At 47.8% G+C, this 26,438-nt stretch overlaps 1 protein-coding gene across 11 annotated transcripts in view; it reads left to right on the top strand.

Annotated features, from left to right (window-relative positions):
- The window catches only part of LOC141995026 (ankyrin repeat and fibronectin type-III domain-containing protein 1-like), a 559,159-nt gene that overhangs the window by 491,551 nt on the left and 41,170 nt on the right, over positions 1–26,438 (top strand). The gene's annotated exons all lie outside the window — the stretch shown is intronic.

Genomic DNA, 26,438 nt, shown 5'->3' on the forward strand with positions numbered 1-26,438 from the left:
GCCAATTGTGGGAGAACTTGTCTGTCCCTTTGGGGAAGTTGTGTGAAGAGCATAGGAGGATTTCAGCACTCAGTGATCTTGCCTGCAAAGTGGGCAGGTTTCAGCTGAGCTAAAGCACAGCTGCTGCCGTAACTCATACCGCCAGCCATGCTAGCAAGCATAGGTCCCAAGTGCTGGCAAGCACATGCTTGAGGGATTGGTGAGTGGATGGTCGGGGGCTAAGCAAAAACACATGTAGGAGCAGGGGCTAAGACTACAGTTTAGGCACACCCTAAGAAGTCAGTGTAAAAACTGAAGCATGTGTTCCACCGGGACTAATGGGCCTGATTTTCCTCTCCCTCTAACCAGAGAAGGTCAGGAGCAGCCCCATTGAACCCAGAGCAAAATGTGGCCTGTGGTTAAAGCACCAGACTGGGACTTAGGAGATGTACAGATGGAAAAAGACAAGGGGCTTGCCTGTTTGCTTTGGTTTTGTCTGGATGCTTGGTTTTCCATTTCAGCCTCAGGTTTCTCTTCACCACGGCCCTGATCCTGCACCTGCCACTCCTGTCTGAGCCAACGGAAGTGGAGGATATTCAGCATCTTACAGGATTGAGGCCCAATCTATGTGCCCATTCTCCTCTCCTCTCCTCTCCTCTCCTCTCCTCACCCCTTGGTTCCAGTGTTTCTGTAGTGCTTCATGCCTTCCTTGATACAATGTTAAAATGCTAGGGCAGCTGGAGGGTGGGGAGGAGATGGGACAACACATATTTGGTATTTGCAACAGAGCATGTCACTAGAGTGTTTAATCCCCACGTGACTGCGATGTTCAACCTTGCTCTTCCCACTCCACTTTTCATATACACCTCCAGCCGCCAACTACTTCCTTATCTTTTTCCTTCCCTGGCTCCCATATTCCGCTTCCCTTTGCCCATAGCGCCTGTGCAGAACAGACGAGAGGTGCAGTGGGAGTGAGATATTTTGTGCCACTGCACTGCAGGGGAAGCTGTCTGGGCCATGGGGCTTGCAGCTGATGGGTCATTTCTGGTTAGCAAGTGGTCAAACCACACATCTTTTTTTTGTCTTTTGTACGAAGGGCATTTTGCAGAGAACTCAGCCTTAAAGCAGTGAATGTTGCCTTGCCCCCATGGGACTCCTGGAATGCTAGGCAAACCCTGCCCTCAGTCACACCCAGTGCACACTCCTTAACACCAGTGGGGTTTAATGGGTATAAAGGAGGGCAGAATATGGCTGACCATCTCCTTCCTGCAGCAGGACCATCTCCTTCCCGCTTGAAGGGTGGCCTAAGCATCCAGAACCTTCATCCTCACTAGGGAATGTAGGTGTCTCCAGGGTCAGTCCTGGCATCTGAAGCTCTTGTATAGCGCTCTGGGTAAGGTTCACCACATGGACCAGCGCAGCAACTCTGCACCACCCATGCTGCAATTCTGCCTACCTGCTGCACAAGGGTGAACTTCCCCTTCCCTGCTTTAACAGGGTCTGCTACTCACTGCTCAGCAGCACCTCCTCGTGGCTCATCTGGGAATTAGCTCACTACTCTCTGCGTCCTATCCTGTGGTCCCTTAGCCCATTGCCTCCCTCCACTCCCTCTCACTAGTGAGGAGCTGCAGTACCTCTCCTTTTTGGCTTAGCCCTCCGTCCAAATCACACTCATCCTCCCATTCCGGGGTCTCACCAGTCTCTTTCCACAAAGTCTCATGCAGTCTCCATATCCACTGGGCTGACTGTGCCACTCCTGCAGTGGCTGGTATGGAAACCAGGCCCACCCTCTACTCCGGATTCCAGTCCAGGGACCCTCAAACCAGCAGTTGAGGTCTATGCTCTCTTGGACTTCACTGCTCCTTCCCTGGACAGCTTCCTACACTGCCTTTGTCAGGCTCCTACTCTCCCCCTTGTATCAGGGAGTGTGACTGCAGGCTCACGTTCCTGCAGGCCCCCCAGCCTCAACTCCTAGGCTATGTTCCTGCCCAGCAAGAGCAGCATATGGCTAATTGGCCTCTCTTGTCACCTTAACCCCTTCAGTGCTGGGGTGTGGAGAAAACACCCCATCACACCTTTGCAGAGACCAAAGTGCTGTGAAAGTTTCACCAGATTCCCAGGATCAGCATGACTGCCCCAGTGTAGGGGAAGTCTTGGGAACGCTTACATCCTGATGGGCTCAGTTCAAAGAGCAGCAGAGCTAGTGCAGATGGGAAGTAGGTGGAGCAACTGCACACCTATCTCCATCCCATGATGCTCTGTGTGCTCTCCCTTGCTCAGCTGGCAGGCCAGGGAGCACTTGTGCAGCAAGTCCCCATGGCCAGTAGTCCTCATGGACAGTCATCTCCTGGAGCTGCCCAGACAGTACTAGTTTAGGAGAAAGCACTCATTGGGGAAATATTTTTAGCATAAAGTTTTTATTTACAAAATATAGAACATTTTATAACATCAGTGCAGTATTTTAAACAACTTCTCTCTGGTTCTCCTTTTCTTCAGAATTCAATAAAACAATGTTCAGCCATACGACTCCGTCGCTGTCTAGTGAGGGTGTCAATGCCTCCAATTTCAAGTAAGCCCTCACCCTTCTATCAAGGGCCTAAGAGTGCTAGAGCTGGACCCAACCCCAAATCAAAGCTGGGAATCTGTCTTCTGATCCACCCAGACCCTTCAGTTGCCATTCATTACCAGAGAATCTGAGCACCCTGGCCTTCGAAATAGTTTGGATGTAGAGTTGCAGGAATTGCCATTCTCAGTAACAGGGAACCCCCTGTGAGCAAACCCTGCTATTGAGCAAAAACAAAAGGAGTACTTGTGGCACCTTAGAGACTAACCAATTTATTTGAGCATAAGCTTTCGTGAGCTACAGCTCACTTCATCGGATGCATACTGTGGAAGATACAGAAGACGTTTTTATACACACAAACCATGAAAAAATGGGTGTTTATCACTACAAAGGGTTTTCTCTCCCCCCACCCCACTCTCCTGCTGGTAATAGCTTATCTAAAGCGATCACTCTCCTTACAATGTGTATGATAATCAAGGTGGGCCATTTCCAGCACAAATCCAGGGTTTAACAAGAAGGTCTCAGGAAGGACGGGGGGGGGGTAGGAAAAAAGAAGGGGAAATAGGTTACCTTGCATAATGACTTAACCACTCCCAGTCTCTGTTCAACCCTAAGTTAATTGTATCCAATTTGCAAATGAATTCCAATTCAGCAGTCTCTCACTGGAGTCTGGTTTTGAAGTTTTTCTGTTGTAATATCGCAACTTTCATGTCTGTAATTGCGTGACCAGAGAGATTGAAGTGTTCTCCGACTGGTTTATGAATGTTATAATTCTTGACATCTGATTTGTGTCCATTTATTCTTTTACGTAGAGACTGTCCAGTTTGACCAATGTACATGGCAGAGGGGCATTGCTGGCACATGATGGCATATATCACATTGGTAGATGTGCAGGTGAACAAGCCTCTAATAGTGTGGCTGATGTTATTAGGCCCTGTGATGGTGTCCTGCTATTGAGGTACAGGCTGGTCCTGAACTCACATCAGTCATTCCAGACCATTGAAGTTCCTACATTTTTCATCTAGAATTTATTCTTAAACCTTGTAAATCTGGGATCAGACACCAGAGTCGTTAGTAAACATTGCTGTTGATTTTACAAAAAGCACCAGGGTTAGGGTTTCTGGTGACTCCCTGTGTGTGTTGTGCCCTGTAGCGCTTACACTTCTGGAATTGACGCTGCCCGGGGAGCAGAGACTGAAAAATGTCTCCTCTTCCCCCAAACTGTTGTTCTGTCCACTGGCATCTTTCCCACAACAGAACCCTCTCTTCTGTGTGCTGCGTGCTGAGAAGAGGAGGCATCTCAAACTGCCTGGTTCTAGCCAGCGGCAGTGAGAAAAGAGGGAACTGAAATAGAATGCCCAAGTGTCTCTGTTGTTTGGTGCAGGTCTGTGGAGTTTCAAGCAATTGGATTTTTAAAACAAATTGTGAGCTTATTTGGGTTTTAAATGTCACTATAACAGCAGCTACTGGAGCCAGAGGATTCCTACACCTGCCATGTGACAGGGGGAATTAACCATTCATAAGTCTGGCCCATGTTAGGTGACTGTTGCCAATGTAAGGGGACTGTTGCCCCCTTAGCAACATTCAGAGGGGGTGTTTTGGTTGGCTAGCTCCCAGTACTAAACCAGGACCCTGAGACTGACAGTCCCCAGGAACAATGGGGAGAGGCCAGTGCTCCAGGTCAGCCTGAATGACAGGGTGGGCAGGCTAATCAGAGAGTCAGGAGGCCAGGGAGGTCCCATTCTCCGTGTGAGATGGATTTGCCTGGGTCAGACAAGAGTGGGGCCGAGCTAAGGAGAAAGCAGGGGCCCAAGGAGCAGAGCTGTGCCAGATCCGGAGGGACCAGAAGAGCAGCCCAGAGAGAGCAGACCCTGTCCTGGGAGCAGAGCTGCAGCCCCAAAGCCAGAGGCACAGCCCAAAGAGAGCAGACTTGCCCTGGGAGGAGAGCTGCAGCAACCAGAGCCAGAGGGGCCAGAAAAGCAGCCCAGGAAGCAGGTCAGTGCTGGGAGCAGAGTCACAGAAGCAGCCTGCAGAGCAGATCCCGTGCTGGGAGCAGAGCTGCAGCAACCAGAGCCAGAGGGGCCAAAGAAGCAGCCCAGGGAGCTGGAGGCAGAGCAGCAGCGGTGCTGAGACAGAGTGGTGGAGCTGGGGCTGGAGCAGTCCGGAGCTGGGTGCAGTGAGCAGCTGGGGAGAGCGAGGGGGACCCTGGGCAGCGGGCCCAGCAAAGGGAGACGCCTCAGCCAAGAGGCTCTGCAGGCCAGGCTTGGATCATAACCCGAACAGGGCAGGGGCAACACTGGGAAGAAGGGTCCTACCACTTAGAGCCTGAGAGCGTGTGGCCACCACCAGAGCAAGTGTCCAACCCACAGCATCCCTGTAGCACAGCCAGGGCTGGAGAAGAAGGCCTGGGACTTACAAGGAACAGACTGTGAACTGCCCTGACATTCCAGAGACACTGTTTGTGATGTTCCCTGCCACAGAGCGGGTTGATGTGTTTTCTTTAACCTTTCCCATTTTTCTTTATTCTTTTTAAAATTAATTGTTGATTAAATAACTTGCATTTGCTTTAATTGTATGTAATGGTCAGTGGGTCAGAGAAGTGCCCAGTGTAGAGAGAGTACCCCGGAGTGGGGACACCCTAGCCCCTGTCCTAGGTGACCACAGCAGGGTTGGGAGTCGAGCCCCCCAGGAATCCTGGGCCCAGCCTTATTGGGGTTACGAGGACTCTGCCAGACAGGAGAGTGGAAAGGGAGTCCTCAAGGGCAGAGAGGCCACTGGGTAAAGGAAGTGGGAGCAAGGACTCAGATCCTTTCGCTAGCCCACTTCTCCGGGGTAGTGCAGAAGCCAGGAAAGTTCCCCACAATAGTGGGACTATTCCCCCGCTTACACCAAGAAACAGAGACTTGCTCTCCTGTGTGTCCCACTTTTATTACATGGGGTTAGAAGAAAACTGACTCTTGCACAGAAATGGAGCAAATGAAGCCACCTGAACCCCTCAGTCTGGAAGGGAGCCTGGCTGAGAACTGTAGAGCTTCCAAGTTGTCCTGGAAGTAGGTGGTATTAAAGAGAAATCAGAGAGGGTGAAATCTTCCACAATGCACAATGCCTGAACCAGAGATGGAGGAGATCAACAATAGATTCCAGTGTGGGCATGGTGGAGACTCCAAACAGCTGGAGTCTTTCGCAGACGTCAAGAATACTGGGATCCCGGCAAAAACGTCACTTGGGAAAGACACATTTTTTCCACAAAAAATCAGTGGCCAGTTGAGCTCATTGGTCCTGATGTTACAGATCTATCTAATAAAGCTCAGTCCTCTGCCTCTGAACAGTTAACCGCGATACTGATCTGAGACTAAGTGATTTGTGGTATAGTTGATAACCAGGCCAAAGCAAAGCCATTGCATCCTGCCTCTTGGGGCTCCCCAGGCAGTGTGGCTGCAGAGGCCCTCATGATAGGCTTCTTGAATTTTGCACAATCAGACTCTATGGGGACAGTTTGGAATTGGATCCTGAAATGTATGAGGAGGCAAGGATGTGTATGAATAGGAGTATTGTGGTCCAGTTTCCCTGTGGTAACATTTTGCCATTTGCTAACACTTACTTCCCTTTTCCTTGTCTACATCCAGTATCTATCCAACAGGAAACTTGGCTTGAAGATGCATAGCTGAGGTCTCATCAAGAAAGGAAAAGGTTAACCAGTTGGAGCAGTTGCCTCCCTTTCTGTAAGCGACTCCATGCTAATGTTGCCAAGAGATCCTGTCCTCCCAGTGTTTTTCTGGCCTTTGCTTTGCACAGGTCATTAGCTGCAAAAGGCATGTCGCAAGCAGAAATAGTGCTTCTTTCCTGTAAACGTGAAGTTTCTCGTGGGCCTTATCTTTGGCTGTTTCCCTCCTAGCCTATGATCTGGAGACGCTGAGAACAAGAATGTCATGCTTCACAGGAACACCGGCAGGCCCTCCCTAAGTCTGACCACAATATCTCTCACCCTCTTGCTCCTCTACGCTGGGGACATGGCAGCCTGATTGCAGGTTTAACACACCAGCATGATTAAACTGGAAGTAGCCTTCCAACATTTGGATAAAAAACGGCTGTGAAACACAGGTTAGGATTCACTGTTCCTGGGGTTTAAATGCATTAGTATGTCATAGGTCTCTTCACTCTGCATGGGACCTCAAACAGATGGATACTTTGTGACTTTGGCTGCACTTTTCAGTATGTTGGTGCAAGGCACTAAGTGACAGCCTGGAACAGCAAAGTGCTCACTCTGTCCTCTACAACATAGTGCAACTGTGAAAGCTTCTCTCCTAACACATGCACCAGTGTGCCTAGAGGCCTCACTTTGAGGGGCAAGAGAACAGTTTATTCCTCATGGCACACTCGGCCTCTGGTTTCTCCTGGCACTGTCCACAAAGGAACTGTTGAAGGTGTACTTGCTGTGGGTGTTTCTTTCCCCTAAGAACTAGAATGAGGCAACCAATTAACTTTGTGTAGGCCATTGATCAGCCAATAGATGTCTTGTGCCAAATTCAGACCAGTCAGCTAGTTTCAAAAGGTGCCAACACCCTGAGTTTTATCCAGGGATCCCTCTCAAGGAGAGGCTTTGGATCACAGTGTGTGTGAGGGAGTATGGGTTAAGCAAGAATTCCTGGGTTCTGTTCTTGGCTCTGGGTGAACTTGGCAGGGTGAACTGCAAGAAATAAAAGAAGCAGGGCCAAATTCAGGAGTAGTGTGAGGAGCTGTATGTTACACGTCAGTAACTGGGTATATAGGAGTGCATGTTGTGTAACTTACATGCTAAGGGACCAGAAGAGAAAGATATAGCCGGAAAAGCAACTAAGGAGAGGGCAAAGTTATACCAACTTGGACTCCCTGCTACTAATTGGCATGTAGCTTACCAAACTTCTGGCTCTGCTCTGTACTTTACCTACTTGTTTGTATCTGTGTGTTTGTAACATGACATCACTTTGTATTTAGATATTTATGTGGCTCCCATTCCCATAGTATCTGAGCACCTCCCGAGTCTGTGTATTTATCCTCACAGCACACCTTGGTAGGTAGGAAAGTATATTCTTCCCATTTTATAGATGGGCTCCAAGTGAGTTGCCCAAGGTCACATAAGCAGTCTGTGGCAGACTGGAACTGAATCCACGTCCCTTGAGTCCTACATCAGTGGCTTAACCCCAAGATCATGTTTCCTTGCTTCCACATCTGAGTTCAAGATTTAGGATTTATAAAGTCTTTTCATTTATCACCAGGTGCTTGAGGAAAGGAGAGGGAGAATGGGGAGGAGAAGAGAAGATGAGAGGAGTGGGAGACTTACAGTACTGTATCCTCTGAGCCAGGTTTTCACACTCTCTCTCTAGCTGCCTATACATCTCCGCATGAGCAAAATCGACAGCTGAGAGGAGGCCCTACTGACAATAGGTGGGACCCTCATAAAGCAGCATAAGTATTATGTCACCATTCCACCACTTAGCAATGAGCTGTTCATGGGACAGCCAAGGAAGGATGGGGAGAAGAAGAGCAGCACCAGTCCTGCCCATACTGGGGCAGGCTAAGAGTTAATACCGCCCAGGAGTGGAAGTGGCAGTGGTGGGTGATTTAGGCAATCAATGTTCCCTCTTAATTTTTTCCATCCAAGTGTGGAATGAATTTTGTTATGTGCACCAATATCGAGGTAATGTGCGGATGTTTGCCACCAGTAGAAACAAAAAACCTAGATATAATATATATTTTTTAAGTTACCATAGGTATGGAAGAAGAAAAGAGAATATTAAATAAGGCTGTCAGTTAATTGCAGTTAACTCAAAAAAATTAATTGCAATTTAAAAAATTAATCACGATTAATCACAATGTTAAACAATAGAATACCAATTGAAATTTATTAAATATTTTGGATGTTTTTTGACATTTTCAAATATATTGATTTCTGTTGCAACACAGAATACAAAGGGTACACTGCTCACTTTATATTATTTTTATTACAAATATTTGCACTGTAAAAATGATAAAAGAAATAGTATTTTTCAATTTACCTCATACAAGTACTGTAGTGTAATCTCTTTATTGTGAAAGTGTAATTTACAAATGTAGATTTTTTTTTTTTTGGTTATATAACTGCACTCAAAAACAAAACAATGCAAAACTTTAGAGCCTACTAGACCACTCAGTCCTACTTCTTGTTCAGCCAATCGCTAAGACAAACGAGTTTGTTTACATTGACGGGAGATACTACTGTCCATTTCTTATTTACAATGTCATCTGAAAGTGAGAACAGATGTTTGCATGGCACTTTTGTAGCCAGCATTGCACAGTATTTATGTGCCAGATATGCTAAACATTCGTATGCCCCTTCATGCTTCGGCCACCACTCCAGAGGACATGCTTCCATGCTAATGATGCTCGTTAAAAAAACAATGCATTAATTAAATTTGTGACTGAACTCTTTGGAGGAGAATTGTATGTCTTTTGCTCTGTTTTACCCGCATTCTGCCATATATTTCACGTTATAGCAGTCTTGGATAATGACCCAGCACATGTTTGTTTTAAGAATGCTTTCACTGCAAATTTGCCAAAATGCAAAGAAGGTACCAATATGAAATTTCTAAAAATAGCTACAGCACTTGACCCAAGGTTTAAGAATCAGAAGTGCCTTCCAAAATCTGAGAGGGAAGAGCTGTGGAGGATGCTTTCAGAAGTGTTAAAAGAGCAACACTCCAATACGGAAACTACAGAACCCGAACCACTAAAAAAGAAAATCAACCTTCTGCTGGTGGCATCTGACTCAGATGATGAAAATGAACATGTGTCGGTCCGCTCTGCTTTGGATCATTATCAAGCAGAACCTGTCATCAGCATGGACACATGTATTCTGGAATGGTGGTTGAAGCATGAAGGGCATATGAATGTTTAGTATATCTGGCACGTAAATACCTTGCAACACCGGCTACAACAGTGCCATGCGAACGCCTGTCCTCACTTTCAGGTGACATTGTAAACAAGAAGCAGACAGCATTATCTCCTGCAAATTGTAACCAGATTGGTTTTTCTGAGCCATTGGCTGAACAAGAAGTAGGACTGAGTGGACTTGTAGGCGCTAAAGTTTTATATTGTTTTATTTTTGAATGCAGTTATTTTTTGTACATAATTCTACATTTATAAGTTCAACTTTCATGGTAAAGAGATTGCACTACAGTACTTGTATGAGGTGAATTGAAAAATAATATTTCTTTTGTTTTTACAGTGCAAATATTTGTAATAAAAATAAAGTGAGCACTGTACTCTTGGGGTAATTGAAATCAATGTATTTGAAAATGTAGAAAACATCAAAAACTATTTAAATAAATGGCGTTCTATTATTGTTTAACTGCACGATTAATCACGATTAATTTTTTTAATCGCTTGACAACCCTAATATTAAAACAAGGGATAATTAACAAGTGCTGAATCTCACCTCACAGCACAGCCCAGGTGGGGAAAGTGATCGGATACAGGGAGCCCTGGTGGGGGTGAGCATGCTGCCTAGTTAAGAAAGCACTCAGAATTAGGCTTGTTCAGACACAAGCAGCAGCTGGCAGCTCCGGACCCAGAGAGGCAGCAGCACAGATTCCCTCTGTCCTATCACCCCAGCTCAGTGAAGACTGGGTATGCAGGGAGGGGGAGGGGGACATCAGCCTTCACAACCCCCACTCTGCCCCGCACAGCAGACAGGACGGAGCAGTGTGGCCAGCAGCGGCTCCAGGGAAGGAACAGAGGGGGAGGGGAACAGGAGCAGCGATGGCTGCACACAGCAGTGGAGTGGAGGGATGAGGGACACCCCTGCTCTGGAGAAGTCACCTGACTTGACTGGTCATCCACTACCCCCCTGCAGCTCTGGTCCCTCCACCCTCTCCAGATGCTTGCCTGCTGCCTTCATCAGCCCAGCTGGCTCTTTCAGATGGGATTCAGACAAACTCTGTGCATGGTGCCCCCTTTGGTGGGCTGCTCTGGGCTGCTGACTCTGTGCCGCACTTGATGGACTGTTGCATGGCCGTGCAGGCACATAGCATAGAGGGAACACTGGCACCTAGGTCAATCAGGTGGTTTTGAAACTCCCAGCCAGTACCACTGTGCAAGCGTTTGATCTCATGAGTGCTGTGGGAGAATCCCAGAAGACAGCTGAGCAGTTCTGATCTCTGCACCATAGGTGAGATCATAAGAGACCCACTGGGAGAGCACTTAGATTGTAAGCTCTTTGGGTCAGGGACTGTCTTTTTGTTCTGTGTTTGTACAGAACCATATAAAATGGGATCCTGCTCCATGACTGGGTCTCCTTGGTGCTACTGCAAAACAAATAATAAATAACAATAATGAGAGACAACCTCTTTTGCTGCATCTCTGACTGAAAAGGCTCTTCCCTGTAGCACTCACATAGGAGCTAATAGGGTCCTATTAGCCATTCTTGCCCTTGTTAAGTCCAACAGCGGTGCAGGATTTGTTTTCCAAATTAGCTGGTATCCTGCATGCACGAAACACCCCACTTTCCCTTCCTTCTCTCTCCAGAAGTATGTCTGCATTCTCCTTTCCTGTTGGACTGAAACATTCTGTTAAAGTTGAGCAGGGTGAGATGATGCTTTAAAGCTTATCAAGTGTGAGGCCTGACTCTGGGCTGGTCTCTAATTGATTAGCTGAGCACACATGTTTATTCACTTGCCTCGTGGGACTACATCTACTGACAGTGCTTACAGCACCTCATTAGCTGCACTAAACCTAGACAAGTTAGGGCTAACAATGGAGAGCTCTGCAGTAACACCCCCCCACCCAACCACTAAACTGCTGTCTTTCATGCTCTTAGGCCTACTGCAGCTGTTGACCTCTGACTGATAGCTCCCGCCACCAATTCACCATTCTTTGCTCTAGCTAAACAATAGTTAGCCCTCTTCCAGCAGGGTATTCTGCACCGAGTGATGTTGAGAAAGGGGTGGCCATACAGAGGGGAAAGGGCAGGGATTGTATCTCTCTCTTGACACACACACATTCATTGTAGACAGAATTGGTAGACACCTGTTGTCAAGGTTGTCCAACATTTTTCACTATAAGATCCTGCATACAAAAGCTTATACCTTTGCCAAACTTGAACTATTTGGGCTGATATTTCCCATGCTTGCTTTCTGCCTCAGGTAGAATGTTTACATAAAGTTTCTGCAGGGAGCTGGGGGAAGTAGGTAGCTTTGCCAGTGTTAAAATGTTTTTTTCAGTCTCTCTTTGAAGACTTCTGGTGTGGAGCTTTCTTCTGTCTAGCAAATACTTGTGTAAGCCACTGGCAAAATATTTGTTGTGTCACCTTCTATTGCCTGGACCACAGACCAGATAACCTACTAGTGCCACCAGTGGGTCTTTTAGCCCAAGTGGTAGAGATCTGTGCTGTGTCATAGTCACCGAGTTTAAGGCCAGAAGGGAACACTAGATCACCTGTGGTTCTAAAGGTCCTGGGTTCAGAATCCTGTTGATGACAGGTGGGGCTTACATATGTACAAACCCATGTTAAAAGAGCACAAAACTTGCAAAGTTGAACATTTAAGTTAGGAATGTCAGAATGAATGTTGCCTATGCAACCTTAGTTTTGACCTCCTGGTGTGTATGCCTCATGGTGCAGCCGTTACTTATGGACAATCTAAAGCCATGTCTACGTTACATGTACTGAAGTAGCATAACTACAGCGCTGTAACTATGTCGTTGTAACCCTGTAGTGTAGACAGGGACTACAGCAATGAGGGTTTTTTTTCCATCACTGTAGGAACTCCACCTCTTGTTTCACCCCCATTCTTCCATTGACCTAACTGCATCTACACCAGGGGTTAGGTTGGCATAGTGATGTCACTCCACGTGTGGATTTTTCACACCCCTGAGCATCATAGCTATGTCAATCCAAGTTTTAAGTGTGGCCCAGGCCTCAATCATGTACAAAATGTTCTACCAGACCCCTGCTTTGTGGAGTGCACAGGATGATGAGTGAGGCAAAGTGTTACGAGAAGAGAAGCGAATGTTTTCCTGTGTTGAAGGCATTGTGCTGGAACCTAGGATTTCTGGGTTCTGGCCCTAGCTCTGCCACAGACTATGTGTGATGTTCACCAAGACAATCATCATGCAAACGCAGAAGGCAGCCTAACTAAGTTCATGGGCAGCTTTAATTCTGGCATTTCCTAACTTGCAAGTGTTTTACTTTACAACTGTAACATTCTTTGAGCATAGTTTTGTGTAGGTGATACTAGGAAGGAGTGTCTTTCCTCTTGCTCAGTGTCCTTGTTGAAGCATCAGGGTTCTTCCCCAGCAGCAGTTGCTTCTGTTGTATAGCCACCAGGCTTGAGGTGTTGCAGCACCAAGGAGCATGAGCCAGAACTTCCTGAACAGCCTGTCAGTGCTGCTTTTTAAATAGCCAGAGAGAGCCACTGTTCCTGGGGACAAGGGGCACAACAAAATCAAGTGGAGAGAATGGAGAGATGAGAAAGCATCAATTGGTGGGAGTTTTAAACTGGATGTTTTAAGGTCTCACACATGGAGAAGGACTGGGGGAACGATGAATTCAGGCGCTGTATAACCTGTGCAACCCTGTTTATACCAAGGTCTTGCAGGACTCAAATCCTTTCCACAAATGGACACTTAGCTGTAGAGAAGTTTGCTGCAAAAAGATCTATTTAACAGTGTGGTCAGTATGCCCCCCCATGTTGTTGTAATTTTATAAATTAGTATTACATTAATGCCCAGGAACACCAATCGAGAATCAGGGCCCTATTGCACTAGGGACTGTACAGACAAGCAACAAAGTAGATAGTCTCTGCCCCAGGGCACTTACAGTCTAGTGATAGTTGGTGCTTCAAACTCATCCTTGGTGTAATGCCACTGGAGATACATCAAATACGCATTTGACCCAGTAACACCTATGTGCATTTTCATTGTTTGGTATCTGTGGAAGGTAACAGTAAAGCAGTAGGTTCCTCTGGCCTTCTACTCTGTATAGCCAAGTGGAGAGGGCACTGGAATGGGATTCAGGATACCTGCTTTCAGTTCCTGGTTTTGCCATGGGCCTGCTGGGTGATCTTGGGCAAATCACTTTACTTCTCTGTGCCTCTGTTTCTGTAAAATGGGGATAAAGATAGTGACCTGCTTTATAAAGCACTTGGAAAGCTAAAGATGAAAAGCACAGTATCAGAGTTAGGCAGTATTGTTATATTTTAAATCTATTTGATAGAGAAAGGGACAGAGTTTGCTGAGTTCATGCAAATGCAAGGTGGTCTTGGTTTCATCAGTAACGTTAACTCCTTTGGGGTCCCTTGTGTTTAGGCCACACCTCAGGAACCTGTCTGAGGCATTGGGAGTGGCTCAGGCCGGCTGCATGTCCCCACAGTGCAATCCCTGCTCCCGCCTTCTGTAGCCAGGAAGACTTGTAGATTAAGGTACTGGCTCCAAGCAGGCTTGTGTTACCACAGCAGCTCCTGCAACAACCTGCTCCAGTGTCCTCCCCCGTCCTGCTTTTAAGAACTGTGTCTCAGACCCCTCACTCAGCCCAGGGGAAGAAACTGAGCTGTAGATTAATGAGTCTCTGCCTCCCTCGGAACTCCTGCTAGCATGTGGCATCTAGGTGGTGGTGACCAGCTAGCTGAGACTTCCCAAACTCATCTCTTTAGCCCTCACTGTAAATCTGCTCATTTCAGGCTTGTTCCACGGTCCACTGAAGCCAGAAGGAGTTTGTTTGTTTCCCCTTGACTTCAACCATCTTTGGATCAGGCTGTTAATGATTCAGAGCCTACATTTGATACATTCCTCTCAGCATAGTTTGCTCATGTCCTTTAACAACACAAAGCAGTGCTTCCTCCCAGCAGGCTGATGGGGTAGGATTTCTTCCTGGAACAGGTGTAAGAATTCCCACCTCCCTTCCTGCCCGCCCACCCCCGCCCATGTTTTATGTGCAGCTGCTTTGATTTAGCCACTTTGGTTCTGGCAGGCCAGACTTTCCTTACACAGCACTTAAAACCTACTTTGGCATGCTGGGGATAGGGGTGAAGCACAGTTTATAATGCAGAGCAGGCATTCAGGCAGCTGCCTGTCTGTCTGTCTGTCTAGGCTGTGGTACCTGAATACCTGGTATCCAAGGCTTTAGCCAGTGCCATCACAGGTGACCCAGGCCGGAGCCTCAGTCATCAGGTAACCCAGGTCAGAGCCTCAGTTTGTAGCCATTCTGAAGGCCCCAAGGCAATCGTGGAATTACAGTGTTTCACCGTATATTTACATGGTGGCGGGGAGACCAGTTGTACTTATTGCTCAGTCCTGTTTCCATCAGGTTTCATTTCAAAGCAAAAAACCACTCGCCAGTCTAATTATACTGTAGTTAAAACCCCTCCTAAATAAATAACTAAATAAAACAATGTCACATACTGTAATTCCAATTGCAGCCTCAGTTAGGACTCCTTCCCAATACAATCATAAAACTTCAGTACAAAAACAAACAACCAAACCAAGCCACATTCAAAGCCTGACAGCATCCTTTTGAATGCTTTTAAAATAACCCAGAGCAGGGGGAGACATCAAGATAAATAGGGGGAGGGATAGCTCAGTGGTTTGCGCATTGGCCTGCTAAACCCAGGGTTGTGAGTTCAATCCCTGAGGGAGCCATTTAGGGATCGGGGCAAAAATTGGGGATTGGTCCTGCTCTGAGCAGGGGGTTGGACTAGATGACCTCCTGAAGTCCCTTCCGATTCTATGAAAGATATGTATGGGATTGGAGAAGGAGGGGAATGATAGGGGATGGGATAGCGAGGAGGGGGGTTGGGGTCTGTGTGGGGGATGGGATAGCAGCAAGGGAGGGGGAGGGTTGGGGTCTGTGAGGCAGATGATTGGGGATGGGATGGGGCAAAGAGGGGGGTTGGGATCTGTGAGGGGGATGATAGGGGATGGGATTGGGGCCTATGAGGGGGATGATATGGGATGGGATAGTGGCAAGGGACGAGGAGGGGCTTGGGGTCTGTAATGAAGAGGGAGGTGACTGAGCGGTTGGCCAGCTGCGGTTAGGCAGTGGATGGGTGGTAGCTTTGTTTGGAGCTGTGCTAGTGCCAGGATGTAGAGCATACTGAATGAGAGCGAGCAGGGACTGGAGGTTGTTTCCCACAGCCATGCGGAGAAGGAGGCGTGCTTTTGCTTTTCAGCGTGGATCTGAGTGAGCTCAGTGGAGGGGTTGGAATGTGTGTCCCTGGCAGCCCTAGGTTGCACCATTTCCAGCCAGGCTGGTGCCACGATTCGGGTTTCAGTGTGGACTTTAAAACCAGCCATATTTAGCGTGTTCTTCTCTGGTCAGGGAGGGGATCCCACAGCACAATTAGTAAGAAACAAAACAAAACAAAACCAATGTAATTAAAGGGCTTCAGCACTGGATGTTCCCATAGCAAGAACATTTACCCCAGGCTTCCTCACTCAGATATTTAATATTGAGCAGCAATTAAAGGCTGGAGGTGTGAGGAATGTGGTGGGGAGATCTTAGCCTCTCTACTATGTGACGGTGGAGATGCCATGTATAGCTACAATACATCAGTGCTGGTCTCTCCTAGCCAGAGCTGCTGTGGTGCTGGGTGTGGGGAGCGCCCAGCTCCTCCAGGCCTAGTCTTCCCCAGCAGGATGCACTGTAGGGAACATATGGGAGTGCTGGCTGGGGGGCAGCTCTCACCTGTATCAGGCCAACCAAGTGGACCAAACCAAGATTTGCAGCTGGGAGCATCTGAAGGAGCACCCTTTGTCTACCATGAGCAGCCTCTCCGAGCAGGAGGCACTGTAGGGAATGGTATGGGAGCTCTGCCTGTGCTCGGTGCTATTCCAGTGCCTTCTGCACCAAGCAGCAGTCACTGCAGGCAATGGTTCCCACTTATGCCAATCTCAGAGCAGCCCAGAAACGACAGGCCAGATCTTCTGCTAGGATAAGTCAGCAACACTCTGCTGAAGCTGGTGGAGCTATACACCAGCTGAGGATCCAGCCTGACACCTTGACATTAATTCTTTCCTGCTGCGTCTCCTGTCTGACCCAGATCTTTGGATGGAGCCAGCAAGAGACTCTGGGGTTTTACTTTCCCTCACCCTTAAAGGCTGATTAGGGAGCTGTCCTGAGGAGAAAATGCAGCATAGGGACTGTTTGTCAGCCAGTGCCTGGCTGTAACAAGAACCCACTGATGGATAATATTATTAATGCCGTCAAGTTGAAAAAAAGATCTGGCTGTTGTATATAGTGCCTAGTCATTATCACTACAGAGAAATTCTCCAGCATGCTGGAAGCAATGTTATCTCTGCGCACTGGTGCACCCAGGTAGATAAACATATACACAGAGACAGGGGGGTATGTGTGTGTTAGCACTTCCCGTGAACTGCTGTCATGTGAGCAGATCACAGACAGAGTAGACCCTGATGATGGCAGTGGCTGGGAGAATCAAAGGAGGCTGAAGGAATGAAGGATCCAATTTCTATTGAACTTCAGTGGGGTCTGGGCAGCCCCTTAGGCTCATTTGAAAGTCCCAACCACAGTGCTGAATTTGGGAAATCACTTGCATTATCACATGGCAGCAAAATGTGTTCCAGCCCCAAGCTCCCAGAATTACAGTTGTCTCAGTGAAGCAGTGCACGTTGTGGAGAAGATCAGGACCTTAGCAGACTGACAGCTCAAAATACCTCATAGAGTTTCAGAGTTTAGGACCAGTGTATTGGATTTTTGAATGACTTCAGTGTTGGTTAAATGTGCTGGATGGAGAACTCTGGAAAGCAGACCTCAGTGCATCCTTGGACCAGGCAGAGCACCGATGTGAGGACACTCCATGCCCCCTGTCAGTGGGACCCTGCCTAGGCATGTGAGAAAATGCCCTGCTACATGCTTGCATCCAGCACATGGGCTCAAAGGAAGGTAACCTGCATGCTTCTTATGCTTGTGCTGGTAGGGCTGGTTTGGCCAGGCTGTCCTAACTTGCTTCCCAGCTGCCGTGGTGAATTTTCCCCCATAAGTCCTTTGCTTCTCTGTGGGGAGCCTCAATCAAGGGGACCAGTGAATGCCAAGCATAGCCATGGGCTTAGTGAAGGGTACAGATTTCCAATAGGAAACAGACTGAGGCTCATAGAGTTTAAATGAGCGTGTGTATTCCTAATAGCTAATTGTTTGGGTTTTGTTTTCAAATCTACCAATCTGTCGCTGAGAAATAAAACTGCCACTGACTTGCATGACCTTGGGTCTGTCATTTCACCTCCCTGCATCTCTTGTTTCCCCTCTCAGCCTTTGGATAGTTAAACTGTGGAGTCCTCAAGGCAGGGAGTGTCTCTTACTATGTGTTTACAGATCCCAAGCATGGTGGGGCCCTGATTTCAGCAGGGGCCTTCTACAAATAACAAGGATAAAACTATAAGCAATTGCTACTAGTTCTGTAGACACTACAAAAATGCAGTCGATTGTGCTGCTCCTGCTGGCTTTGCAGAGGCAATGAACTAACAAACGCTTCTCCCGGGGCTGGGCTGACATCCTTAACGATTCTGAAACACAAATAAAAATGTATTGGCATGCCTACTCCTATATAAGTTAAAGTTGTTATTGCTAAACAAAACAGGTATGTTAATTTCAGCTTCATTCTAAACAAAAACCAGACAAGTTTGCCTAATGGGAAAAGGAGAATGTCTGTATGAGACAAAACCCTAGGCCTGATTTCCAGTGAGCCTCAACCTCAGGTTCCCATATATATGGGCAGTTTTCGATGCACTCCAACGGGTTTTCCATTCTGGAATTCCAGCGACCAGTGTCTACTAGTGTTAGAAGCCGTCACTTGCATATGCTGGTGTTGGCACATGGGATGTGGGGGGAGGTGTACACAAAATTGCATGTGTACAAGAGGGACCAGGTTCTGATAATCAGGCCCAGAACTGTCACATTTCCAGGACAGGTTTTCCAACTGGAGAGCCTAAAAAGCAAAATGTCAGGGGACATTTTCACATGCCCTTATGCACATTGACCACGCCTGTACTGCCCATGAACGATCTCATTGATGTCAGCGGGACTACTAATGGAGTTAGGTGTTATTCGGTGTAAGATGAGGTTATCAGAATCTGGCCCAAAGCTATTCAGCCTATTGGGCTGGTTCTCTTAAGGTTGTCTGGGGTTTTTACTGGTGTCCAATAAAACCCCACTAAACTGTGCATTAATTTTTTGGTTTGAATGTCTCAACCTTTATCCTTGTAATTTGCTTATACCGGAGAGAACCCTTTGATAAAAACGAAGCCAGAAGTTGCACAATGGGGTAGGGTTTCTGCTGTCTGTTACTCTGCGCACATGTAGTGTGCATATCCTGCCTTCCCAGTGGCTTTGGGATTACTCCCAAGTCCTGGTTTTGTCTGCGGTAAGTGCACAACTCAGGCTAGATGGCTGCAGAGGGAAAGCAGAGAAGCATCCAGAGAGACTGAGGCTTAGGTGGGACTGATCTTTCCAGAGCTGCTCCATCCTTATGGTGGGAAGGGTGGGAGGGTTGAGGATGGAGCAGAGAAACCCTCTGTGATGGAAAAGGAGTACTTGTGGCACCTTAGAGACTAACCAATTTATTTGAGCATAAGCTTTCGTGAGCTACAGCTCACTTCATCGGATGCATAAAGTGGAAAATACAGTGAGGAGATTTATATACACACAGACCATGAAAAAATGGGTGTTTATCACACACATTGTAAGGAGAGTGATCACTTAAGATGAGCTATTACCAGCAGGAGAGTGGGTTGGGGGGAGAGAAAACCTTTTGAAGTGATAATCAAGGTGGGCCATTTCCAGGAGTTAACAAGAACGTCTGAGGAACAGTTGCGGGGGGGGGGGAATAAACAAGGGCAAATAGTTTTACTTTGTATAATGACTCCACCACTCCCAGTCTCTATTCAAGCCTAAGTTAATTGTATCCAATTTGCAAATTAATTCCAATTCAGCAGTCTCTCGTTGGAGTCTGTTTCTGAAGTTTTTTTGTTGAAGTATAGTCACTTTTAGGTCAGAAATCGAGTGACCAGAGAGACCCCTGTGATGGGTTTGGTCACAGAGATCCCCTTGGGAGTGTCACCTGATGTGCTGAAGTTACCTCTGAGCCTGTTTTCCCTGCGAATTCGGGACTCCAGAACCCTGCCTTGTAGAGCCAGACATGCTAGCCTGCTGCAACACAGACCCAGGGTCTGGGTCACACCCCCACAGCTGAAGACTTTAACTAAAAACAGGTCAGCAGGTTACCTGTCTCCAGCACCCAGACACCCAGCTCCCAATGGGATCCAAACCCCAAATAAATCTGTTTTACTCTGTATAAAGCTTATACAGGATAAATTCATAAATTGTTCTCCCTCTATATCACTGATAGAGAGATACGCACAGCTGTTTGCTCCCCCAGGTATTAATCACTTACTCTGGGTTTATTAATAAACAAAAGTTATTTTATTAAGTATAAAAAGTAGGATTTAAGTGGTTTCAAGTAATAACAGACAGAACAAAGTAAGTCACCAAGCAAAATAAAGCAAAAACACACAAGTCTAAGCCTAATACATTAAGAAACTGATTACAGGTAATATCTCCCCCTCAGAGATGTTCCAATAAGCTTCTTTCACAGACTAGATTCCTTCCTAGTGTGGGCCCAATCCTTTCCCCTGTACAGTCCTTGTTAGTGCCAGTAGACATCTCAGTGGTAAGCAGGGGTTTTCTCATGACTGGCAGCCCCTTTTCTCCTGCTCCACTCCCTTTTATAGCTTTGGCACAAGGCAGGAATCTTTTGTCTCTCTGGGTCCCCACCCCTCCTTCTAAATGGAAAAGTACTAGATCTAAGATGGATTTCATTATCAGATGACATGGTAACATGTCACTGTAAGACCCCTAGTCTCCATTCCCAATGGGCTGGCCCACACGTACACAGGAAGGCTTTCACGTAACTAAGGCCATTTACAACTGATTGTTTCTGGAGCACCCTTAATGGCTTCCACTTAATATGTTTACATCAGTGATACAAGTTTATATCTTATTCTCCTAACTCCAGATATAGAAATAATACATGCAAACAAATAGGATGAACCCACTTAATAGATTACAAGCTTTCTACCATACAAGGGGAGTTTAGCATAAAGCATATTCCAGTTATGTCATATTCATAAGCATATTTCCATAAAGCATATGGAGTGCAATGTCAAACCCCCCGCCATCCCAAGCCCCCCCTCCCCCGATGCTGTGGGAGACATGGTGAAGGCTACCCCCTTCCTCCTTTTTAGCCTCCTGTATCCCTGGGAAAATCCATGTGATACACTGTGGAACTATGTGGTATATTGCATTTAGCACACACCTTTGACTACTCCACTTATCCCCTGCTCACTAATCCAGCTCTGCTGGGACTGCTTGTGGCATTTGCAATACCTTCTATTTCACAACCAACCAATGAAGAAAAGAAACCAGTGACTGGCGGAGAAACACCTCCTTATTCTCCTCAAATGTCACTGGTCCGAGGTGCAATGTGACTGTACCAGTGACAGGTTTAAGGTGCAGGATCTTCCAATCCGTTGGGACCTTCCAGTGGGCTATATTGTACAGCAGCCCTGGAAGGTCCTATGGTATCATACCTTAAAATAGGGCATTATTGTGCTTGAAAAGTTATTTTAGGTCAATGGTGATACAACTCAGCCAATGCAGAGAGTCATCACGAGGCCTTGTCACTTTAAACCCCACTAGAGCTCTAAGTACTTCATTGGTGCCTAGGCCATGGACTGCGAATTTCACCTTTGGGGAAGTTTCCACAATTCACAATTTGATAACTTTCTCTCTTCAAGATCTGCACAATTGGACTCGTGGTAACTAAGGAGTTATCAGGGCTGTAACTCCATGTGAACAGATATGGCAAAGAGTACCCATTACATTTCCAGTTCCCACACTTTTGCCTGCATGACCCCCATTTTGAGACATATCGATTCCCACTACCCCAAACAGCAACAATGATCCAACCTTTACAGTCACATGAGCCACATGCTAATTCTGTGGCACCTCAGCGAGCCCCCAAATACATGCTCTACAAAACGGTGTCCTCCATGCAGCATGGCCTCACACGTAAATTGTGTGCAAGGTCACACTGTGTGGAGGCCACCATTTTGTAGAGTATATACAGATGCACTTTATGTGTTCAGTCAGGATCGCAACCCCACCCATGTGACATGCATGGTAAATACAGAATATATGCTGACATGGTGTGGCTTAAAGGTGTTCCTGGTACTTGGCTGGGAGAACTCTGCTGCAGAAGAGTAGCTCTCATAACTGATATGTAGCCAAGAATACCCTCTCCTACCTAAAGTGGTTCCTAAAGTACTACTGAAGACAGGGTTTTTCCCGATATTTCAGAGTATGTTTTCTGGAGAATGTTTATATCATATAATCCCATGATTACAGAAGTTCATATATGCTGCTGGTGTATGTTGCACCTCATTCTGCATTGCCCACATGTGAACAACCACAGAAGCAGAGCCACAGTGCATATAAATATGAGAGACAGAACATGTGAGTGAGCATAAACTCAGCTCTAGAGCATAAGGGTGGATTTCTCCAGGTTTTTCTGGAAGAACATATAAGCCATGACAGCAAAAGTTCAAGTCAGCAGAAAAAATACACCCTGCACTGTGTTAAGTTTGAAACACTGTTATTATCAAACATAGGGCACGTCTACACTGGCAGAGTTACAGCGCCGGCAGTTACAGCGCTGCTCAGAGCACTGAAGGAAAACCGCTATTGTGTGTTCACACTGACAGCTGCCTGCACAATAGCAGGTTCAGACTTGCAGCGCTATTTGGAGCGGTGTACTCTGGGCAGTTATTCCACAGAGCACCTCTTTCTCTTTTGTCGCTAAGATTGTGGGAAGGCAGAAGCGGTCGTGGGGCATCCTGGGTCCTGTCCCAATGCCCCGTGATGCATTGCTTCACATCCCAGCAATCCCTGTGCTTCCGTCCACATTTGGCGCCATCTTTCAATGGTTTGTGTACTGCGCGCCCTGCCCTGCCTCTTTCGAACTGCAGGAACGGATCCCGAGCTGTTGACCAGTATGCTGCTTGCACTGACCAACATCTCATGAGTGGCAGTGGAGTTATTCCTTAAACTACAAAGGCAAGAGGAGTGCGACATTGATCTCGCCATGCGTACTAGCTGCGACACGAGAGTGCTTGTGGCATTCATGAAGCTGCTGACCACAGTGGAACGCCGCTTCTGGGCTCGGGAAACAAGCACTGAGTGGTGGGATCACATCGTTATGCACGTCTGGGATGACGAGAAGTGGCTGCAGAACTTTCGCATGAGGAAAGCCACATTCATGGGACTGTGCTGAGCTCACCCCAGCCCTGCGGCACAGGGACACGAGAATGAGAGCTGCCCTGCCGTTGGAGAAGCCTGTGGCGATTGCACGTGGAAGCTGGCTACTCCAGACTGCTACCGATCGGTCGCTAACCAGTTTGGAGTGGGAAAGTCGACCATTGGAGTCGTGTTGATGGAAGTGAGCAGGGCCATTAATTGCATCCTGTTCCGAAAGACCATGACTCTGGGCAACGTGCGTGACATTGTGGCTGGCTTTGCACAAATGGGCTTCCCTGACTGCAGAGGGGCGATTGATGGCACGCACATTCCAATTCTGGCACCAGACCACCTAGCCGCCGAGGGGTATTTCTCAATGGTTCTCCAGGTGCTTGTGGATCACCATGGGTGTTTCACAGACATTAAAGCAGGCTGGTCCAGAAAGGTGCATGACACATTCATCTTTCAAAACACTGGTCTGTTCAAGAAGGTGCAAGCAGGGACTTTCTTCCCTGACCAGAAGATCACCGTAGGGGAAGTCGAAATGCCCATTGTGATCCTGGCAGACCCTGCCTACCCCTTAATGCCATGGCTTATGAAGCTATACACTGGGCAACTTGACAGCAGCAAGGAGCAGTTCAACAACAGGCTGAGCAAGTGCAGAAAGACTGTGGAGTGTGCATTTGGCCATTTAAAAGCCCACTGGCGATGCCTGTATGGGAAGCTGGACATGGCCGATGACAATATTCCTATGCTTATAGCCGTGTGCTGTGCACTCCATAATATTTGTGAAGGGAAGGGTGAAAGCTTCACTCAGGGCTGGACCGCAGAGTCTCAGCGCATGGAGGCTGGGTTTGAACAGCCAGAGACCAGGGCTATTAGAGGGGCACAGCGTGGGGCCATAAGGATTGCAGTGCTTGTAATGCTAGGAGGTGATTGAACATAAGAAGGGGCCTTAACATAATTGTATGTTGCTTTGCAGTGCTCTTTTTGCTTTCACTTAATAGAATAAAGATTGCTTTTAAACGAACTCAGTTCTTTTACTGAAAGACAACAACCAGAGGAGAGAGTCAAATGAAAGAAATCATCAACAGGGAGGGGGATAGAGCATGGGGGAAGGGAAGGTCTCAAGAGGAGGAGGGGTCCTGGGACAGCAGATTTTGTATGTCCAGGGATCATACCCAACCTTCTCCTTTGGAGTACGATGCAGCGGGTGCTGTACTTCAGCAGGGCCAAACTGCAGAGGGATGGGTGTAGAGTGCAGTGGGTAGTGGGAGTCCACACTGCTGGACTGTGAGGAGGGAGGAGTGGAATGCTGCAGGTAGAGCGTGGAGCCAGAAGGTTGATAAGAGTGTGTTGGCAGTGGGGGCACAGGAAAGAGTTTTGCGACAGCGGCTGCACTGGAGGGTGGGCATGAAGCTTCTCGGTTTGAAGAGCTAGTATCACCTGGAGTGTGTCCACTTGGTGCTCCATAAGTGTTAAGAGCTGCTCCGTGGCTTCTTTCTGGTGTTCAGTATTCTCCTTTCGGTCCCTCTTCTCGCTGTCCCGCCACTCCTTCAATTCTTTTTTTCTCGGTCGCGGAGTGCATCATAACCTCACGCATAAAGTCGTCCTTAGTTCTTCTTGGACGCTTTCTAATTCTGCGCAGCCATTCAGCTGCCGATAACAAAGAGTGAGGCTGTGCTCCCAAGGTCGTCTCTGTGAAATCTAAATGCAACATTTTACAGAAGCAGTATTGTTTGCAACACAGACAACACTGTTTCAGTGCTTTAAAACACAGCCAGTATTCACAAACCTGTCACTAACTGGCTGACCCCAGGCAAGCACACATGAGCCACAAGGCCCCCAAAATGGTGAGTAGCCGCAGGGGCAGGGTAAATCACTGTTCCCGGACCCTGCTGTACATTGGGCACGTGGCTCTTGGGCACTTGGGGAGAGCCAGCACTGTAGGGTGGGCCTGATAATCATTCCTGTCCCCACACTTTCCACAGGAGGTGATTGTTATGGAAGATACCTCGCTGCTGAGGGTGAGCAGGGAATCAAGGGAGGGTCTTCTCCAAGCCTGCGGCTTCTGCCCTGGCGCCTGTGCAGCTAGCCTGTGTACAGCAATGGTCCCTCCACCCATCACGGCAAAGTGGCGCGGGAAAGTTACTACTAATGGGGCAAGAAACAAAGCAGCTCTGCTGAGGAACCTGCAGCAGCGGATTGCCCAGTATCTCCACGAGTTTCCTGGAGATCTCTGAGGGAGATTCCCATGAATGAGGGAGTGTATCAACAGCCTGTTCTGCTGCTCAGCCTAGGCATGTGGTGGGAGACAAGCCTGCTTTCTGCAACCCTCCTGCCCCCAACACCTCGCTTCAGCAATTCCCAAAATCAGATCCACTTACCAGGAGAGTACCACTTACTGTCCTGTTTGCGCTTTGCCAAGCTCCAACTACTGTGGCTGGCTAGGCTCCTCCGGGGAAGAAAAGAGCTCCTGACTGCCTGCATCTCTGACCTCCGAGTCATCCTCTGCCTCTGGGTCCCCCTCCCACTGTTCGTCCAAGATTGCCTCCTCCTGGCTTGGTCCACTCTCGACTGGCATGCAAGCCAATGAAGTCTCCTTCGCAGTGGAGGTGGGGTTGCCACCGAGTATCATGTCCAGCTCTTTGTAGAACCGGCAGCTCATGAGTGCAGCACTGGAGTGGAGGTTTGCCTCCCGCGCCTTGGGGTAGGCGTTCCGCAGCTCCTTCACTTTGACCCTGCACTGCCATGTGTCCTGGTCATGGCCCCTTTCCATCATGCATCTAGAAATCTGTCCGTAGGTATCATAATTCCTATGGCTGGAGAGCAGCGGGGACTGGACAGCCTTCTCTCCCCAAATGCTGATGAGGTCCAGCAGCTCGGCATTGCTCCAAGCTGGGGATTGTCTGGTGCATGGAACAGGCATGGCCACCTGGAAAGATGCACTGAGACCACTGCACGCATCACCGAGTAAACGGGAAGGGGACTTTCAAATTTGCAAAGGAATGTACGGGGTGGGGCTGATGGTTGGTCACCTGAGGGCAGGGCAGTAGAGTTCGAACCAATGGCCAGAGAGGTGAGAACAGGCATTGTGGGACACCTCCCGGAGGCCAATCGCAGTGCTGTAATCACCATGGTGTCTACACTGGCACCGCAGTGCTGTAGCCCTGGCGCAGAAAGCTCTACGCCTCTCGTCGGGGTGGATTTTTTAGAGCGCTGCATCTGCGCAGTTTCTGCACACTAAGTGGCTTGGCCGTGCGTGCACCTCGGGAGTTACAGCGCTCAAAGCTGCTTTACTGTGCAGAAACTTGCCAGTGTAGACGGGGCCATAGAGAAATCGAAAGAAAAAAGGCCCTTTGGATTCAGACTTCCTGTTTCTTCTGCAGAAGCAGCGTTGCACAGCGGGGCATGAAGATTTTGACGACATCAGACTGCCCACTCACTGAAAGCTGGCAGTTCAGTGCGTTGTGGGTACGGATATTTCCCCTGACCTTATGGATATTGAGGTTCCTCCTGCCACTTGTCTATTCCTTTATTTAGTGACCTTTTCTGTTAGGCCCCCATTCAAAAAAGTGTCCC

The sequence above is a fragment of the Natator depressus genome, chromosome 10, assembly GCF_965152275.1.
Source record: "Natator depressus isolate rNatDep1 chromosome 10, rNatDep2.hap1, whole genome shotgun sequence".
In the NCBI taxonomy this organism is placed as follows: domain Eukaryota; kingdom Metazoa; phylum Chordata; order Testudines; family Cheloniidae; genus Natator; species Natator depressus.